Source organism: Thalassophryne amazonica, chromosome 9, assembly GCF_902500255.1.
Source record: "Thalassophryne amazonica chromosome 9, fThaAma1.1, whole genome shotgun sequence".
NCBI classification, from domain to species: domain Eukaryota; kingdom Metazoa; phylum Chordata; class Actinopteri; order Batrachoidiformes; family Batrachoididae; genus Thalassophryne; species Thalassophryne amazonica.
Window position 1 is genome coordinate 5,460,729 of NC_047111.1, and position 17,369 is coordinate 5,478,097.

Consider the following 17,369-nt stretch of genomic DNA (forward strand, 5'->3'; position numbering starts at 1 on the left):
CACAGACCTTGGACAAGTTCGAAGATGGATAACCTTGACCTATTTTAAGATGGTAAAATGTCACACCCTCATGTAAACCTGCCTGAACTTAAAAAAATATTGACGTTAGCATTGTTTAGTTTTTGAGTGGCGGGGGTGACAGCCAATCAGAGTAGAGCTGCATTGTGATGTCACAGTCTGACTGCTGGCTGCAAACTCAGTTGGAACCTAATAATTACTTAAACAACTGCAAATTATACAAAACATAATGCTCATACGGCCGAGGGTATTTTAGCGCTGCGTTATTTTTTACCTTATTGATGAGCATTCTCACAAGGAATTTTTAGCAGAGTAATGGGATGGAAATCACTTTAAAAAGCTGGGGGTTCTGGGGCCGCTGAGGTGTTGCCCCACTGGGGGGGCCCAGGGGAGTTGTTGACTTCAGGAAGAACCCAGTCCTGGCCGTCCCCATCACCTTGTGTGACTCCCCAGTCACCACTGTGGAGTCCTTCTGCTATCTGGGGATCACCATCACTCAGGACATCAAGTGGGAGCTGAACATCAGCTCTCTCATCAGGAGAGCACAACAGAGTTCACGTTCTGCAACAGCTGAGGAAGCTCAACTTGCCAAAAACAATGATGGTGAACTTCTACACTGCCATCATTCAGTCCATCATGTCCTCTTCCATCACCGCCTGGTACGCTGCTGCAGCGCATCATCCACGCAGCAGAGAAGGTGACTAACTGCAGTCTGCCATCCCTACGGGACCTGTACACCTCCAGGGCCCTGAGGCGAACAAGGAAGATTGTGGCTGATCCCTCTCACTGGTCAAAAACTTTTTGTCACCCTCTCCTCTGGCAAGAGGCTGAGATACATCAGGACCAAAACCAGCTTTGTTCCATCCACAGCTAGACTAACAAATAATGCTACAGACCCCATATACCCTGCCCCCTACTACCATAAAGTACAGTTGTTCCTCCCTGCACTGAAAGGTACTATACATCTGTACTCCAATCACCTGTTTTTGCACAGTCCAATTTCATTTCATTATATTTATTTAACAGTGAATATAGTTTTGCCTATCTGACTCTTTCACTTCTTACAGAAGTGTTTTTCTTTTCTTACTGTTTATGCACCAATAACACCTGATCAAATTTCTTGTATGTGCAAACTTACTTGGCAATCAATTCAATTATGATTCTGAAACTTTGCATTAAGGGCTTATAAAGAGCCTTCTTTGTCAGTCTAAATATACCAAATAGTTCTGGAAGTAACTTAATTAGACCATGACATTTTTACCTTTTGAACCAGAGGGAGTTCATTGATGTGTGAAGGGAGTTTGGTTGCACTCTAAACTATAAACTTTTTTTTAAACCAGATTAAAAAAAAAAAAAAACTGGTATCTTTTTCCAAGATAGAAATAAAAAATAAAAAAAAAGTGAGATTTTATTAAAATTTATTGGAATAAAAGAAAAAAAAAAATCACTGAAATTCTATACTAGTACACACCACTTTTCACTATGGTAATTTGTTGACGGCCCCTAAGTTGCAGTCTCACAGCCAGCTGCACGTCAAGATCAATGTCATTCACATCTCATGTTGGGGAAAAAACAGGTTTTGTCGGTTGTAGTTTGTTCTCTGTATTACAATGTTTGGAAAAGAGGTGTCATTTGACTTAAAATGGCAGTATTAAGAGGAACAATATTTAATCAGTTAATTCCCACAACAACACATGGAGGATTTTATTTATTTTTCCTTTTACATGAGGGACCACAACTTCAGCTGTGTGAAATGGTGGATGATTCTTGTTTCTTGTCTGCAACAATAGACAAGAGTCCCAGTTAGGGACTTTAATCAGCAGAAAGGCGAGTCACGATTGACATTGATTCCCACCTGTGGCCTTTCTGTGTGGACTTTGCATGTTCTCCTCACGTTTGCGCGGGTTCCCTCCGTGTGCTCCGCCTTCCTCCCACATCTAAAGACATGCAGGTTAGTTGGACTAGAAACTTTATAATTATCCAGGTCTCCCTTATAAAACAGATCTCAATCTCCATGGGATTAACCCGATTAAATAGAAGTTAAATAAAATAATTTATGTAGAGAAATTATCATTTTCTCGCTACATGCCCTCAAAAATAACGTAATGACACAACTGCACCGTCATTTTTTTCAGGCAGCAGTGTACCAGACTGTTACTCTGTTGTAATTGGGGGTGCCGGGGAAAGAGGGGAAAAAAATAAAATAAATCGATTCACGTCTGCATCACGATTCTTATTTATTATGATTCTGAATAGATGCAAAATGTTCAAGAATCAATTTTTAAAAAGCATTTGTTTAAACATTTTCTTGCTTACTCGCTGCGTGTACTGTTTGTCAGGCAACAGCCTCCGTACTACAGCATCCCCGTGAGGGGAGGGTCTGGCGTGCTTCAAACATTCGTGAGGTGTAGCTTAGCATGGCAGACGAAAAGCTAATTCAGCCAGCACCGTCTTTGCTGAAGGCAAATGTTTGGGCGCATTTTGGATTTTATTATTTGCTGCGTAAGAAGGAGCTTGACATGACTTATGCAGTGTGCAAAATCTGCAAAATGAAAGTCAAGTACTTCGGAAACACTTCAAATCCGCAAGCCCACATGCTACGCCATCACCCGGAGCAGCAGTCTCTGCCGACTACTGACCAGCGCACACTCCATCACTTTGCTAAGCTACCAGCCAACTCTGAACAAGCAAAGCAGATTAAGTAAATTTACATCTTTAGAATCACTTGATTAACCTTGTAAAGCTGCATTTTCTTAAACATAAACATTTTTTAAGTAATAACTATTTCTCAGAGCTCGAATCGTCATCCCAAGAATCAGAATCGAATTGAATCATGAGTTGTTGTAAGATTCACATCTCTAGTTAGAATGCTAGCAAGAACTACATGCGGTCAGTGAGCAAAGCTGCAAAATATTTCATTATCTGTTCCCTCTGTAAAAAAATCTTATAAAACATGCAGCATGAATCTTTTATTGCATAATTTATTCAGATAATACTGATTTTACAGTGCATCTGAAAAGTATTCACAGTACTTCAAAAAAAAAAAAAAAGAAAAAAAAGAAATTTTTTGCAAATTTACTAAAAACAAAAAAGAAAACCTAAAATCACATGTACATAAGTATTCACAGCCTTTGCCATGAAGCTCAAAATTGAGCTCAGGTGCCTCCTGTTTCCACTGATCATCCTTGAGATGTTTCTACAGTTTATTTGGAGTCCACCTGGGGTAAATTCAGTTGATTGGACATGATTTGGAAAGACACACACCTGTCTACATATAAGGTCCCACAGTTGACAGAGCACAAACCAAGCAATGTGCATCTTTGCACACTGTGTTTCAAGTGTTATGTGCTTTCTTTGTCAGGCACATAACACTTGCAAAGTCCACAACTCTGCATGCAGATAAAAGATAAAATTCCAAGTCAGTCAATGTGAAACATCTGTTTTGTGCCTGGATGAGAGGTGGTCAGACCACCTGCTCTGCTTTGGCAGAAGAACCACGCCAGTGTGCAGAGCACATACAACCACTTAAAATAAATAAATAAATAAATAGATAAAAATGTTAAAAATCTGAATTAACAAGAAACTTGAAAAATACATGACAGAAAAATATACAGTAGTGTTCAGAATAATAGTAGTGCTATGTGACTAAAAAGATTAATCCAGGTTTTGAGTATATTTCTTATTGTTACATGGGAAACAAGGTACCAGTAGATTCTCACAAATCCAACAAGACCAAGCATTCATGATATGCACACTCTTAAGGCTATGAAACTGGGTTATTAATAAAAAATAAAAAAAAAAGTAGAAAAGGGGGTGTTCACAATAATAGTAGCTTTCATTAACTTTGTGGAACAAACAGGTGTGAATCAGGTGTCCTCTATTTAAGGATGAAGCTAACACCTGTTGAACATGCTTCTCTCTTTTAAAGCCTGAGGAAAATGGGACGTTCAAGACATTGTTCAGAAGAACAGCGTAGTTTGATTAAAAAGTTGATTGGAGAGGGGAAAACTTATACACAGGTGCAAAAAATTATAGGCTGTTCATCTACAATGATCTCCAATGCTTTAAAATGGAAAAAAAAAAAACAGAGACACATGGAAGAAAATGGAAAACAACCATCAAAATGGATAGAAGAATAACAGAATGGCAAAGGCTCACCCATTGATCAGCTCCAGGATGATCAAAGACAGTCTGGAGTTACCTGTAAGTGCTGTGACAGTTAGAAGACGCCTGTGTGAAGCTAATTTATTTGCAAGAATCCCCCGCAAAGTCCCTCTGTTAAATAAAAGACATGTGCAGAAGAGGTTACAATTTGACAAAGAACACATCAACTGGCCTAAAGAGAAATGGAGGAATATTTTGTGGATTGATGAGAGTAAAATTGTTCTTTTTGGGTCCAAGGGTCGCAGACAGTTTGTGAGAGGACCCCCAAACTCTGAATTCAAGCCACAGTTCACAGTGAAGACAGTGAAGCATGGTGGTGCAAGCATCATGATATGGGCATTCTTAACAGCTTCAATCATGTTTGAACGTCTTTAAAACAGGATATTCCGGGGCGCTGTGGAGCACGCAATGGAATAAGACGTGTCTGTTGAGCACTGCGGAGCAACTTTTTTAATAATTATATTTTTGGGGCACAAGCGTCAGAGAAAAGTTATCAAGAATTAATCCGAACTGTAACTGTCAGGGGACAAATCCGGAAAACAATCCAGAACGTGATAAACTACTCTTTTACCAACGAGGCCTACATCTCCTACTGCAGCCGCGGCCGCCATTGAAAAAGTTTCTCCAGTGAAGGAACAGTCAGTCCCGGCCACATCAGCGATGAACACCGAGACGTTCAAACGTGAGCTTTTAAATTCCTTACGCCAGGATTTAAAAGATATTCTAAAAACCGAGGTCCGGGCTGTGTTAGAAACTGAAATGGCAGCCATTAGAGCCGACATTAGCACAGCTAGGTCTGAGCTAAAGGAATATAGACAGTCAGTAACATCGGAGCTGTCCGCACTGGGAGTTACGGTGAAGGAAATGGAGCAGAGCCTGTCGACATGCACGGACGACGTCTCGCAGCTACAGAAAGAAATTCATCGCCTCGCTGCAGTGACGCATGCTTTGCAAACCAAATGTGATGATTTAGAGGCCAGATCGCGAAGAAATAACGTCAGGATAGTGGGGGTACCTGAGTCCCAAAGCTGTTCTACATCCTCTGTTTCGGCGCTGCTTAAACAAGCGTTTGATTTGGAAAAGGCGCCGCTGCTGGACACGGCGCACCACGCACTCCACTCAGCGCCGCGGCAGGGGAATCCACCCTGCGTCATCGTGGCCCGCCTTCACTACTTCCAGGATTGTGCAAATATTCTTCGCCTTGCACGTGAGAAACAGCGGATCAAGATGGATGGCATGACCATTTCAGTTTTTCCGGACTATACTACTAAAACAGCCAAAGCCCGTGCTGCGTTCAATGACGTCAGACGACAACTCCGAGGGATTGAGGGGGTGCGGTTTGGCATCCTCCACCCAGCCTGACTCAAAATCACCTATCAGAACATTGAGAAAACCTTCTCTAGTCCAGAGGAGGCCCAGATCTACATCAACCAGAATATTAAGGGGAACTGAGCAGGTGATTAATGACACTACAGATGGTTAAAAGACAATCTCAGGCCTTAAGCTTCAATTCAATTAAGCTAAAAATGTTTCACCCAGCCATATGTTTATTTATTTTATTTTTTTTATTTTATTTTAATTTTTTTAAACAAGTGTGCACATGCCGTATTCAGATATTTTTCATAAATATTATTTAGGAATACCCAGGTAGTTTTTTATATAACCAAATATGTACATAGTGAACTCGGATATTTTTCACAAGTAGTATTTTGTAACCCCCTGGTGTTTTTTTTTTTTTGTCATAAATATGCACAGGCCGTTTAGATAACTTTCACATGTACTACTTTGAATACCTGGGCAGTTTTATTTTATTTTTTTCTCTCTCTCTTCCAGCAATATATAGCCAGGTGCCCTTATATTTCTTTTACATTTGTTGTTCTGCAGTGTTCAGCGTATAGCGTGAGTGTGACAGAGATAAACCCGAGCACTTTTTGTGCTTTTTTTTTTTTTCACCGTTGGAGGTAGGAGTATAGGTGCGACCTTCTGTTGTTTTAGTGGGGTCAGCACTTCTTATTCATGGACAGCCACCTGTTATTCACTCTCCTTTCTCAGCACAGGACTTCTTGGATTACTTCGAGAAGAAAATTGAGGATATTAGGTTGAGTATATCTCAGCAGGCTTTGGCCCAACCACTGCATACTGCTGTGGAGGTGGATGCGCCCACTGAGGTGGTATCCAGATTTACAGATTTTGATGGTATCTCGCTAGGCGCACTGACGAAGCTCGTGACGTCTACTAAAAGCACAACCTGTTTAATTGATCCTATACCAACAACACTGTTTAAGGACCTGTGGCCCATTCTTGGACCAACTGTGCTGGAAATTATAAATCTCTCATTAACTTCTGGATCTGTTCCTAAGTGTTTTAAGTCTGCAGTGATCAAACCATTACTTAAAAAAATCTAATCTCGACCCTAGTGTATTGAAGAATTATAGACCGATATCAAATCTGTCATTTTGTTCTAAAATCCTGGAAAAAGTGGTCTCGCGACAGCTCGTGGACTACCTCACTGAGAATAATCTTTTTGAGCCACTGCAGTCTGCTTTTAGAAAATTTCACTCCACAGAGACAGCACTTACTAAAGTAGTGAATGACCTTTTGCGAGCAATGGACTCGGATATCACTACGGTCCTGGCGCTGCTGGATCTTAGTGCTGCATTTGACACTGTGGATTACCATATTCTACTCAATAGGCTGGAGAACCACTTTGGGATTACTGGAACTGCTCTTGCATGGTTGACGTCGTACCTGTCCAGTCGTTCCTACTGTGTATTGTGTAATGGAACCTCCTCCGATCGTAGAGACATGAAGTTTGGGGTTCCTCAGGGATCCGTTTTGGGCCCCTTGCTTTTTTCTCGTTATGTAGCACCCCTCGGGAATATATTGCGGCGTTTTGGGATTCCCTTTCATTGCTATGCTGATGACACTCAATTGTATATGCCAATAACTGCTGGTAATATTACTCACATAAAATCCTTGGAAGATTGTCTTGCATCAGTAAAAAGTTGGATGTCTAGTAACTTCCTACTTTTAAATTCTGATAAGACTGAAGTTATGGTTTTTGGTCCAGCGAGATATCGGCATCAATTTGATCAGCTAGCATTTAGCTTAGGTCCGTGTGTTATACATCATACGGATAAAGTGAGGAACCTTGGAGTAATTTTTGATCCTGCATTGTCCTTTGATCTCCACATTAGAGACATTACAAGGACTGCCTTCTTCCATTTGCGAAATATAGCGAGGATTCGTCCTATTCTGTCTATGGCTGATGCTGAGACTTTGATTCATGCATTTGTCTCTTCTAGATTGGACTATTGTAATGCTCTATTCTCTGGCTTACCGCAGTCCAGGATCAGGGGTCTTCAATTGGTTCAGAATGCTGCCAGACTTTTGACACGGAGCAGAAAGTTTGACCACATTACGCCAATCTTGGCGTCCCTGCACTGGCTTCCTGTTTCTGCAAGATCGGATTTTAAAGTACTGATTTTAGTTTATAAAATTGTTCATGGACTTGCACCTCCCTATCTGGCTGACTTGATAAGCCCCTATGTACCAGCTCGGGCCCTGCGTTCTCAGAGTGCAGGACTTCTGTGTGTTCCCAGGGTGAATAAAAGTCTGCCGGTCACAGAGCTTTTTCCTATCGTGCCCCAGCTCTGTGGAACGATCTGCCGGCACACATTTGGCAGTCGGACACTGTGGAGACCTTTAAATCACGTTTAGAGACTCATTTATTTTCCCTGTTTTATCATTAGTGTTATGATGTGTTTTTAATCTTCTATTCTTTTACTGCTGTCTTTCGTTTATGGTTGTTTTTATTGTGTTTTAAATTTTTAATTGTTTTTATGTTGTGAAGCACCTTGAGACGATTTTGTCGTGAATTGGCGCTATATAAATTAATACATTTGAATTTTTGAAATTTGAATGTCAAAGGACTGCATCATCCCATAAAACGTAGCAGAATCTTTGCACATCTGAAATCCTTGTGGAATAGGAGTGTAACCTGTTCATAAAGGGATCAACTAAGTCTATTTTTACACAGTGCTCTGACACAACAGAGGCCTACACAACACTAGTAGCTGAACATTGTAGACTTTGAATTTAGATTAATAGGTCTGTTTTTGGCAGGGTATAAAAACTGAACTAATCAATGCCATCTCAATGCAAATTTGAGTTTTTCTTCTTCTGAAACGTGCTTAACCATAGATGCTACATTTGACACCTGCATGTAATTATTGTTTTTTTTTTAATAAACAAAAGTGATGGCTGCTACAGGAAGTCATGTGATACTGATGTTTTCTTTTTTTAATTATTACACATAAGCAGCGCGATGAAGTTCCACACATACTGGCTGGTTTTTATTTCTTCCACATAAGCGGCGCCATGTGCTGCACCTGGCACTGTTCCTGCCGGCGAGTGCACGAACGCTCGCACGGGGTTCATGCACGCCTGCCCGTTTGCGCGATGTTTTGTGCGTGATGTTTTGTGTGCCAATTTCAAACTTTTTCCACGCTGTTTCGCCGTTTTCGTCCAAACGCCATCCAAACTTCGCACTGTGTGTGAAGGGGCCTTAAGATGTGTTTGAAGGAAGAATGTGACAAAACAACACCTGAAATGGCGTCAATGCTTGGGCCTTCAATGCCAAGACATCTTAAGTGTTGCAAAAAGAACAGCAACATTACAAAGTGGTGAACATCTTACACCCCCGTCACACATAGCCGGAATCACGCAGAGTGCCTTCGGAGTTATGAATCAACGCACATCCGAAAGGTGTCAGATTTAAGTTCCAAAATGTTCTGACAGCCATCTGTGGAAGTCCACACAGTGGATCAAAATCAGCCGGTGGCCCCGAGTGTGAAGCACACGTTCATAATTCTCTGGGCGCCATCGAGACGGGACACCTGTCCGACAGCAATCCATCTGTAATTTGATGATCATCTGACCACAACTGACATTCCACACTACAGTGCAGACAGCTGGTCAAGTCCCTTTCACCCGCTACTCTGTGTGCTGGCAACGTCGATCAGATGACAAATACATCATCCACCTCTTTTATAATTAAATCCCATGTGAAGTGCCGTCCCACAACAATAATCCAACTACAGTTGTGTTATGATGCGTATCAAGTAAAATGACAACAACAAAAAAAGAGTTAAAAAAGAAAGAAAAAAGAAAGTCCACTGGCTGCAGCCTGAATGTTGTGCACATGTGGGAAGTTGGCGCACTGCCAGCACAATTCAACAGCAGTTATGGAGTCCAGCCGGACGAATAACATCTAGCAATGCAAGTATATACTGATCAAACACCTAAAGGCATTTTTCACCAGACTAACAGCAGGTGATCACTGACAGGTGTCAGCCTTTTTTGTGAGCTCTCTGGATGGACAGCTCCAGTGCTCGCTTGTGCACATTGGGTACATGGAGTGGCTGGTACAGCATTTAAGGACACATATACACGCAGCTGAGCGAACATTTCGGCCACACACTCGCACCCTGCTTTGATAACTTGTTCTACACACGTGTGTAGAACAAGTAGCGGCTTGTTCAGCCATTGTGAACACACGTGCACAGCTGAGTGGACACACACACATATCACTCGGATTGCCTGTTCTACAACCCCTGGCAAAAATTATGGAATCACCGGCCTCGGAGGATGTTCATTCAGTTGTTTAATTTTGTAGAAAAAAAAAAGCAGATCACAGACATGACACAAAACTAAAGTCATTTCAAATGGCAACTTTCTGGCTTTAAGAAACACTATAAGAAATCAGGAAAAAAAAATTGTGGCAGTCAGTAACAGTTACTTTTTTAGACCAAGCAGAGGAAAAAATTATGGAATCATGAAAAACAAAAGAACGCTCCAACACATCACTAGTATTTTGCTGCACCACCTCTGGCTTTTATAACAGCTTGCAGTCTCTGAGGCATGGACTTAATGAGTGACAAACAGTACTCTTCATCAATCTGGCTCCAACTTTCTCTGATTGCTGTTGCCAGATCAGCTTTGCAGGTTGGAGCCTTGTCATGGACCATTTTCTTCAACTTCCACCAAAGATTTTCAATTGGATTAAGATCCGGACTATTTGCAGGCCATGACATTGACCCTATGTGTCTTTTTGCAAGGAATGTTTTCACAGTTTTTGCTCTATGGCAAGATGCATTATCATCTTGAAAAATGATTTCATCATCCCCAAACATCCTTTCAATTGATGGGATAAGAAAAGTGTCTTGTTTGTATTTGGTCCAGAGTTTAGACACAGCTGACTGTGAACAACCAACATCTTTTGCAACATTGCGTGATGATTTACCCTCTTTTAAGAGTTTGATAATCCTCTCCTTTGTTTCAATTGACATCTCTCATGTTGGAGCCATGATTCATGTCAGTCCACTTGGTGCAACAGCTCTCCAAGGTGTGATCACTCCTTTTTAGATGCAGACTAACGAGCAGATCTGATTTAATGCAGGTGTTAGTTTTGGGGATGAAAATTTACAGGGTGATTCCATAATTTTTTCCTCAGAACTGAGTGAGTCCATATTTTTTTCCCTCTGCTTGGTCTAAAAAGTAACCGTTACTGACTGCCACAATTTTTTTTTCTTGATTTCTTATAGTGTTTCTTAAAGCCAGAAAGTTGCCATTTGAAATGACTTTAGTTTTGTGTCATGTCTGTGATCTGCTTTTTTTCTACAAAATTAAACAACCGAATGAACATCCTCCGAGGCTGGTGATTCCATAATTTTTGCCAGGGGTTGTACACACGTACACGCGCGCACTCCGTCATGTGAGACACACACTGATGAGGTCAGTTTAGCACTGGAAATGTGAGGACGAGCGGAGATTGCGTGAGTGAGTGACAGCTCCAGTGTTGGTGCCGTCTGACTGCAGTCTGAAATATGTTTTGGCTGCATCCTGCAGGTGTGCTCAAGGCTGTCCGGATGCGTTCGAACCATGGCTGGCCACGCCTCGTTTCCTCCCGACTGCGTCGGATTATGAAAATATTTGCCGTGGTGGAACGGTTCCTCCACATTCTTGCTATGTGTGATGGGCGCTTTGTCTAAAGCTTTTTTTTTTTTTTTGGAATGTGTTGTAAGCCCTAAAGCCCCTTTCACACCAGGCCAACGCAGAGTTGTGTAATGTGCTGTACCGACTACACCAAGCTTATGCAGCCCTACAGCAACTTTATGCAACGCTACAAGGTCTGTTAGAAAAGTATCGGACCTTTTTATTGTTTTCAAAAACCTGATGGATTTGAGTCACGTGTGCTTGCATGAGCCAACCTTGAACCTTTGTGCGCATGCATGAATTTTTTCACGCCTGTCGATTGCGTCATTTGCTGGTAAGCAGCCTTTGTGTGAGGATGTGTGTCGTGCGCTCGGCGGATTTTTATTGCAAGGAAAAAGACAGAACGACTGGAGCAGCGCCACATCAAATTTTGCCAGAAACTGGGCGACAGCCAGGTGGAAACCATTTGGATTATTCAGATGACTTTCGGTGACTTTCAGTCGTGTGACTATCTGAGAAATTGTAGAAGAGGTGGGCATGTCACAGCATGTCCTGTGAGACTTCAACACGAAGGTGCTTTTGCTCCGCCGTCAGCAGATTCGGCACGAATTTCACAGCCACTCTTTTCATGGCCAAATCTTCTGTCACAGTGGAATGTGCCGAAAAAGTTCCGATGTCCACCTCTTCCGCAATTTTCAGACAGTCACATGACGGTCCTGCATCACCACAGCATTCACTTTGGAAACGATCTGGTCATTTCAGCATGTTGATGGCCGAACGGAGCGTGGCTCGCTCTCCACCGTTGTGCGGCCGTCTTTAAACCGGTTGTACCGCTCCTTAATCTGTGTGATGCCCATAGGATCATCACCGAAAGCCATCTGAATCTTCAGAATGGTTTCCACCTGGCTGTCGCCCAGTTTCTGGCAAAATTTGATGCAGTAGTGCTGCTCCAGTCATTCCGTCTTTTTCCTTGCAATGAAAATCCGCCGAGCGCACTACACACGTCTTCACTCAAAGGCTGCTTACTGGCAAATGACGCAATCGACAGGCGTGAAAAAATTTACGCATGCGCACGAAGGTTCAAGGTTGGCTCATGCAAGCACACGATTCAAATCCATCAGGTTTTTGCAAAAAATAAAAAAGGTCCGATACTTTTCTAACAGACCTTGTACATAGCAATATGCTGACAGACGCAAAAGGGTCTACGAAATGGATGGAAAAAAACGTATAATTTTTTCACAGACTTTTGGCGCAGAGTACTGGACATCGTGCTCTACGCAACTCTACATAACACTCCGCTATTGTATGTAAGTCTACACAACACTGCACTACTTTACACAATGCCTCTGCAATTGTACGCAACCCTATGCCAGTCTGTTGAAAAATCCTTTTAGGTTTTTTATAAGTATACATACCTGCATTGCTAGATTTTATTCATCCCGCTGGACTCTGCTGAACTTTGCTGGCAGTGAAGCTTCAAAACCACAGAAGAAAAAGAGGCGGGCCAAGCTTCCCCCCTGTACGCAACTTATGCAGCCGCTCCTGTGTACTAGATACGTGGCACAATGCAACTCTATGCAGGCCGGGTGTGAAAGGAGCTTAAGTGAAAGAATGGATTATATTAACCAATTAAATTAAATTTACTACACAAAACATGAATATCTTTGGTCTATACTGTCTGAAATGAAACAAAAGTCAATGTAAATATAAGGATCACTTGTGTTTTTGTTTTTAATTTGCATTTGCCATATTGTCCTACCGATTTCTGATTTATGGTTATACAAATCTAATGAAGCCAGCTTTTTTGTTTGTTTTTCACAATGAAAGTTATAAATTGTACATCAAGCACAAATACTGTAAAAAAATTTGTAGAGCTATGACCTTTTAGTCTTAGAAAAGTCAGACGCAAGAACTGAAACAAGCTGGTGCAGTTAACTATTGACAGGAAAGAGACATGTGACCAGAGCATGAATGACATGAAGAAATCTACTGCACAATTCACACTTACTACATGTGCGTGCATGGCTAAGTGCCTTTGAGTACTCAAGGACACAACTCCGACAGACAGACAGACAGACAGACAGACAGACAGACAGACAGACAGACAGACAGACAGACAGACAGACAGACAGACAGACAGACAGACAGACAGATAGATAGATAGATAGATAGATAGATAGATAGATAGATAGATAGATAGATAGATAGATAGATAGATAGATAGATAGATAGATGTTCATTTTTCACCATGGTAAAAACCACCATCCTGAAATACTACTTTTGCAATGAACTTTCTGAATTACACAGTACTTCAAATACAGTGCGGCTGTGACCCAGTTGTACACAATGGGCAAAAAACACTGTATCTGGATGTCATTTTAATGCAGAGAGCACTTCATCCAGCAGGTGAGGCAAGATGGTGATAATGACAGGAGGAAAAAGAACCTAAACACATGCGTGCATATTGCTCAGTCCTTGAACATTATGTTTGGTACAGTATGTAAACCGTAAGGGCCCAGACAAGACTGAAGTAAAGTTGGAAAGATATTCAAAGATTCAACCTTCTGGAATCAATAACTTCAAAGTGAATCACCGTTTTAAGTCAATTGACACCTCTTTCCAAACATAATACAGACACCAAACTACAACCAACCAAAAACTGTTTATCCCCCAAAATGACACATCCTCTGTTCTTTGTGAATTGCATTTATCTGGATGTGCAGCTGGGTCTACGAGGTCTGTTAGAAAAGTAATGGACCTTTTTATTTTTTGCAAAAACTATATGGGTTTGATCCGGGACATCGTGTGACCCAGAGAAATTGCGGAAGAGGTGGGCATAGCCATTTTACGGCACATTCCACTGTTAAAGGAGATTTTGTAATGAAAGACGTGCGGCGGAATTCGCGCGTCGGGACAACAGAGAACAAAAGCAAGTCCGTGTTGGAAGTCTCACGGGACATGTTGACATGCCCAGCTCTCCACAATTTCTCAGATACTCACTCGACTAAAAAGCCAATGAAAGCCGTCTGAATCTTCTGAATGGTGGAAGACATGTCCCGTGAGACTTCCAACACGGACTTGCTTTTGTTCTCCGCCATTGCGGCTTCGTCCCGACGCGCGAATTCCGCCACGTCTTTCATTACAAAATCTCATTTAACAGTGGAATGTGCCTAAAAATGGTTATGCCCACCTCTTCCGCAATTTCTCTGGGTCACACGACGTCCCGGATCAACACAGCCTTCACTTTGGAAATGATCTGGTCATTTCAGCCTGTCGATGGCCACTCGGAGCGCGGCGTGCCCTCAGCTGCTGTGGGCCGTCTTTAATCTGGTTGTAACGCTCCTTAATCCTTGCGGCCCCCCTAGAATCTTCACCGAAAGCCATCTGAATTTTCCAAATGGTTTCCACCTGGCTGTCTCTCACACTTTCTGAAAAAATTTGATGCAGCGCTGCGCAGACATTTTCCTGACAATGAAAATCCGACAAGGGGGAGGACCAGTGCTCACTCAAAGCGTGAAAAAACTCACGCGTGCGCACGAAGGTTCAAGCTTGGCTGATGCAAGCGCACATGATTCAAATCCATATAGTTTTGCAAAAAATAAAAAGGTCCATTACTTTTCTAACAGACCTCGTATAAGGCTTCACTTTCAGAAGCACATAATACTGCACAAACAGTAGTACTTCAGGTCCTACCTATAATTGTAAAGGTTAAATGTACCCCCCAAAAATGAAAAAGTTAAGCTTTTAAATATTACTTATTATTAATAATAATAATAATAATAATAATAATAATAATAAAGCTTTGTTTCATGCATTGGAACAAAATGTTTAGCAATATAATGTTATCATCAGGTAAATGAATAATGTCATCATATGGTATGTAGGGTTGGGTACCACGGTGCCAATAGAGCACCGGTTCCAACGTAAATGGTAGTAACAAGACCAAATAAGAATGAAAATTTCGGTGCCTGACTTTTTTTTTCTCCATGAGCTAAAGGGGGCGACCGATCACGGTGTTCCGGCGTCAACCTGCGTGACGTCAGCGCCGCATTAGTTGAGGAGAACTGATAGCGAGAGGATCAATAAAAATGCCGAAGACGAAACGCTCCAAAGTTTGGCTTCATTTCACACCCAAGGGCAACGACTCTGCGACGTGCCACAGATGTCATAAAACAATTGCATGCAAGGGAGGTAACACATCAAATTTGATGAAGCATCTGGCCAGTCACGGAGTTTATTTGAAAGCTGAACAATGCACGGTGTTTGATAAACTGCGCAACGTTTCACGTCCCAGCACTTTGGCAGCAGGAGCTGCAGGGCAAACTGAAGAAAGTCCCACTCCCAGCCCTGCTAGTGTGGCGTTGCACATCACCGATAATATTTTGTTCCATGTTTGTGTTATATTTATATTAAAGTGATTGTTCGGGTTATTGTTCTATTTGATATTATGGACATTTTATTTTATATTTATTTATTATCATATGTTTTATTTACAGCAACTTAATATTATGTTTCAATTTTATTTAGGAATAAAAGGGTATTGTTTTTTTGACAAAGTGTGTGCAGTTCATTTTTTTTAAAGTACCGGTTCGAGAACCGTTTAAGCACCGGTATCGTTTAAAAAATACCGAGCAGGCACCGGTATCGGATAAAACCCAACCCTAATGGTGTGGTCACTGTGTTCTCTCGATCTACAACAGGACAGTCTGAAAGTTTTGAACAAGGTGATGAACAAAGACAACGCTGGAGGCAGATATTTAGATTGATTTTTACAATATTAAACCAAAATAAAAGCTTAAAACACAGAGTGGACATCACTGAAGCAGCTCCTCAGACTCATCTCAGAGCCTCCTGAGAGACAGACTTTAGCAGCGTGTCTATAAACAATGTTCTGAATCGATGTCAGCGGAAGCAGCAGCCTGCGGCCTGGAACAAACAGCCTGTGGCTCCGAACACACACCCTACTCTTCCAGTTAGGCTGTCATCGGGAACCCGGATCGCTGACATCTCAGTCCATCTCAGAGAACCGAGGATGTCTCTTTTTGTCTCTTCTGTTTGTCGTCTGTATTATAACGTTTAGAAAGAGGTGTCATTTGATTTAAAACGGTGATTTGCTTTGAAGTTCTTGATTCCGGAAGGTCGAATCTCTGAGTATCTGTCCAACTTTACTTAAAGTAGACCTGCATTGAAATAAATGCAGTCAGATCTTTGGACCAAAAAATGACTTACATTTACACATAAGATCCTTCTGAATGTAGTAAAGTAAATCTGGAAGCCCAGATCTGTCATTCAATGGAGAAATCTTCATTTAAAAATGACAAATTTACAGCTAACATTTAGCCCTCTGCAAAACTGTCCCTCTCATCATGGACGCTGCCGAGACGTCACGGAGAAGACCCTCTCTCCCAGCATGCATTGCGCGCCAACTGTAATTTGTGGATTTACGTCAGTTTGCATCTGCACCTTTTTCTTGTCTTATACGGAAGGAAGGATCTACTTTTTTTAAAACTTCATATTGTCTTGCGGCACGTTTGGTGAGTACACATTTCTTTTATTTGCGCTTGAAAATTATTTTGGGGGACTTTTTCATACACCCGTTTGATTGAGTGGTGTCGCAATGAAAATCTACTGTCTTTCGCCTCCGGTACCATCGCGGGATATGGAGGCGAGACCCGCAAAGAATCCATTCATTAAAAATATATAAACCTCTCTCAGCGTCCATGGAGCTCTGGGGCTCCGATTGCCGAGACGTGCGGTGCTGTGGATTTTGCCGCAAGAAGTCTGTCCTTGCAGCAACAGGTGTACCGGCTGCTTCGCATTAAAACAGCGAGCATAATCTCAGGACTTGTGCCAAGTGTCTGCAGCTCCATTCAGTAGACAGAGAGGTGATGCCGGTGTTGTGCGCTGAATCCGGCACAACACAACACCGGCTGCAAAGCAGACACGGGCGGTGTGAGTGGCCCGCGTCGGTGGTTAACGAGCTCGTTAACGAGCCCGCAGACTTAATAAGCGCAGCGGAGGCAGAGAGCGGGAGAGGAAGAACGGCGCCCGCTGTCGATTCTGATCTGAGCACACAGATCTGTATCTCACATTCATTGCAGCTTACTTTTGGATGTTGAAACCAGGACATGTATAAGTAACATTACTAACAGATAAAATCAATTTCAATGCGGGATCGGACTGAAGGCGGG

At 42.0% G+C, this 17,369-nt stretch overlaps 1 protein-coding gene across 1 annotated transcript in view; it reads right to left on the reverse strand.

The window, feature by feature from the left end:
* Positions 1-17,369, reverse strand: part of dhrs11a (dehydrogenase/reductase (SDR family) member 11a) — a 122,135-nt gene that overhangs the window by 104,110 nt on the left and 656 nt on the right. The gene's annotated exons all lie outside the window — the stretch shown is intronic.